Source organism: Solenopsis invicta, chromosome 5 (assembly GCF_016802725.1).
Source record: "Solenopsis invicta isolate M01_SB chromosome 5, UNIL_Sinv_3.0, whole genome shotgun sequence".
Classification (NCBI taxonomy): Eukaryota; Metazoa; Arthropoda; class Insecta; order Hymenoptera; family Formicidae; genus Solenopsis; species Solenopsis invicta.
Genome location: NC_052668.1, coordinates 693,267 through 697,680, shown reverse-complemented (window position 1 = coordinate 697,680; position 4,414 = coordinate 693,267). Strand labels below are relative to the sequence as shown.

At 35.2% G+C, this 4,414-nt stretch overlaps 1 pseudogene; it reads right to left on the bottom strand.

The window, feature by feature from the left end:
- Positions 1-283: 283 nt before the first annotated feature.
- Positions 284-2,909, bottom strand: LOC120357975 (annotated as a pseudogene).
- Positions 2,910-4,414: the final 1,505 nt, after the last annotated feature.

The window sequence follows — 4,414 nt, the reverse complement described above, 5'->3', positions numbered from 1 at the left end:
TAAAATACTAGTACTGGTCCTCTTAATGTGCAATCTATGAACAGAAACTTGGTCCTGGTTTTATACATTACACATCTTTAAATAAGCTAGTACCGGTTCTGGTACATTACTATTCATATAAAAAAATACCGGGTCGGACCCAGTATGTAACAAATGTCCTGATATGTATCACTACATCTCCGAAATGGTACCTATATCTATCAAATCATAAAGATATGTATATATATATATATATATATATATATATAACTATTTTATTGTTTGCTTCAAATATACCATGTCCCTATCTTCTAAACATTGATTTTATGAAAGTTAATGTCAAAAGTATTTTTAACACCTGGAACAAATTATAATCAGATGAGTCTTTGATCACGCCAAAACGATAAGTGTTATCCTGCAGTAGGCCGACCATAGTCGTAAAAGGCATAACGATCGTTTTAACAGCAAGATAACTCATTAAGGCAGCGAAATACGCCGCTACTATCACTGCCAATACATGAATTACCAGCTGCATTATTCTTATAGGATTCAGCGTCGATTGTTTCATACTTGATACCATTTTTTATGAAAGAGATAGCGGTCATACATTAAAAAAGCATTATACAAAATCAAGCCATGTACTCGAGAAAAGAACTGTGCGCAGAAATTAAAATTACCTTGATTACAAAACGTTCCTAAGATAATCAACAAAATTTCTGGAAATCTCAAATGATTATTTCGAATATATGGTAACATGAACGTAAATAGTATTTGAACGAATACGGTCAATCCGCTTAAAAGTACGATGATAAAAACGATAGCACCCCAAATGTTCCCGGAAAATGGTGCCATGTAAGCATTCCATTTTAAATTGGTCTTTGTAGATCTTTTAATATATACACGATAGCTTAAAATAGAAGGAACGTAAATAATGGGTTTTAATTACATTATCCAGATCCTAAACTCGCAAGTATATTAATTTTTCATGAATTCTGACGTGATTAAACAATTAAATTTAGGACCTCTAAAACATTTTAAGAAAAATATATATTTTTCTAGAATTTAATTATTTTGTAAATTTTAATGATTTACACATTTTATTGCTTGCTAGGTATATATAGATTGTTTTTGGTAGATTAAAGATAAAAGATATATCTCAGTTCTGTTGCAAAAATATCATTCGGTTAAACTTTGATACTTCATTGCTTACAATTTTTAAAAAAGAAATATATTACTTGGTTGTAAAGAGAAACTATGTAAGACTGATAACATCTAATCTATCCGAGGTCATCAAGAACTCCACCGCCGCAAAATCAGCATCGTTATTTAGGAGAATATGTCCCGTACCAACAGTGTGGATTCGCTAGTTTATACGATTTTGTAATTAATATTCATGGTGTAGAAATGTACATCGAAAACGGTAAAGTATTCTTTAAAATAAATTGGCACGAAGAGATGCACTGTGATGTTAAAGATTATTTAGAATTTAAGGTATGTAATATGTATTCTTGTAATGTGTATTTTACAACAAACTCTATACGATAATTAGATTAAACAAATCAAGTAATAATTAAGGCTGTTTGACATTCAAAATAAATTGCCAGCTTTAATAATTATTTTGTTATTATTATTTCAGAATAACTTTACGTACGAAGAAGATAATATGTGGAACACAAATAAACATACGGTAAAAATGATAAAATAATAAACCACACATTAGTATACGTACTTGACGATGCATTAAATAAAATTTTCTTAACATTTTATATATTTTATGTTAATATTTTTAGGTTAAACTGTATGGACCAGTTTTACAAGGTCATCAATTGTTAGGAGACGACATTTTGCTTCAAATAATTTTGGAAAACTCACCACTCCCAACAAGGAAACGTAAAGGTACAAAAAAATTTTTTACTAGCTTTTTTACAAAGTTTGTAACAAGTCCTGTTTGTATTAAAATCTATTGATTTCGTTATAATTCTCAATTTTTTACTACTCGTTAGACAAAATAATTCTGTTTCTAATTTAATGTAAATTATTATTGTTTTACCAAAATAACACGCAATAGAAAAAGCTAAAGGTAGAAAATAAATACGTTTTGAATTAAAAATGAACTTTTTGCTTTCTCATTATTACTGTATTATTGTGATTTACAGATGTTATAACATTACGTTGCGGATTATGCGTGTCTGGTTTGATTATCGAAAATTGTCTTTCGTTTGTCAAAGATAAAAATAGACAAATTTTGGAACAAGTAATAATCCTGCTAGGAATGGCGAATATTTATAACGTAAGTTTATTTGACTTTGGTCTTCGATATGTACGAGTTGCCCGCAATTAAACTAGCAAGAAATAAATTAATTATAAATTAATATTAATTTTAACACTATCACTGATGTCTACTCAAATCTCAGAAAATTCAATAAATTAATAAATTAAATTAAAAATTTTAAAGTGTAGAAATTCTTAATTTTAAGCATTATTTATTTACAAATTAGGTACAGAGTAACCAGCTTTTTATTAAATATTTGATTATTTTCGCAGGATGCCACTTTTGAGAAAATGACTGAGGACATGTTAACGTTACTAGATGTTCTACCAATTTTTTTGTTCCTAAACAATGCATAATCTTGTGCCATACCGCTGTTTGGAATAATAACAACAATTAAAAAAAAAAATTATTAATGCAATTTAATAAGTGGATAATAACGTTAGGATACAAAGTAATAGATTTTGATACGTTTTGCGTCCAAGGAACACCAAACAGCATCTGGTATCATGAGTAAGTATACATCAAATAATTTACTGGTTAACTTATTTTCTTTCATGCTTATTTTTTTTCTTAATTGTGATTAAGTTTCGTATTTCTTATTTAATATGTTACCTATACGATTTTTAGAGATTACCTTCCAGTAAGCGGGACGCATCATCTTTATACACGTTTAAACAAAAAGGGAAAAATGGAAATGCTGAATCTTTTAATCAGAAAAACAAATACTTATATTTAAATTTAAATATGAATTTTCAATTTAAAGATAAATTTTTTTAAATTTAAATAAGAGTAATTTTTGACGATGATTTATATTATAATTAAATTTTAGTTTAGGAATTATTATTAAAATTTATTTTCATTATATATATACCCAGTATGTAACAAATGTCCTGATATGTATCACTACATCTCCGAAATGGTACCGATATCTATCAAACCATAAAGATATATATATATATATATATATATATATATATATATATATATATATTGTCACGTATTTTTATCCCACGCCGGAGAGCAGCGGCGGAATACGCGATCAAACACCGGAATTACGCGCGAGACACGCGTGAGCGACGATATAACCAATAGATACCACCAATCGCGAATTTGGGCGCCAGACGCGATTATACCGGTCGCGTCGCCGGGTACACTATTTAACGCTAAACGCGGATGCACACCACGCGATAGCTTCTCAGAACGAAACACGAAATCGTCGCTCGCACGCGGCCAGCTAGCTCCTCTAACCGGCAGAGGGGCGGGGTAGCGGTGACAGAGACGAAGCGGCTCTCTTGCTGGAGGAGACGGGTAGGCGAGAAATCAAGCAAGATCAGGCCGATATAACAGACAGAAATAACATGTATTGTAGCATATGACAGAGACAGAGTAGAGCCAAACGCGAAGGAATTATCAGTCGAAGCAAGCAAAGAACGGAAAAGATCGAGAGAGTTGACGAAAACGAATAAGCGAAACACGAAAATTTTCTTAAATACTACAATGCTTACGCTAGCGGCGCGAACAACGGCGGTTGGTCCCGCGCGGAACGAGACAGCCAATCACGCGCGCTCGGAACAGCGCGGCGAGAACACACTCGTCGAACTTTCGCTAACGGACAGTAATTAACTCAAAAGCAATACAACCAAAGATACCCGGTGATGGCAATGCCGTCGTCGCGGTCACGATGCACAATTCTCTCGAAGACGCGCGACACGACAACGCACCGATAACGCGGGCGGTCGTGTGATCACGGCCGTAACACGACTCGCGCACGTGCGCGAGGGCTTTGCGGCTTCCCGGGAAGCCGGTCGTCCGCGAGCTTCTACGGCGGGACAGCCAACGTACACGCGGCAGCCGACAGCTGGGTGCCTCGACAAGGTCTCACGCTTGAGGTGGAGAGCCGACCAAACACTAAAAAGGTGCGTTCTATCGCCACGCGGCGGACGCACCTGCACACTAACCCAATGGCTCCACCTCAGAGCGCGAGTCAGCCGGCACCGGCAGTTCGTAGCTTTACACCGTCTCTAGAGGGTCACCTCGACGACGATCCTGTCCTCCGTTGGTCCCGTGGACGTCTCCGCAGGGATCGCCAGGCCGGGCACAGTTCCGATAGCCAAAATCCGGTAGCTCGCTCGCCGATAACCCTCGCTCGGATTCGTCCCGCAC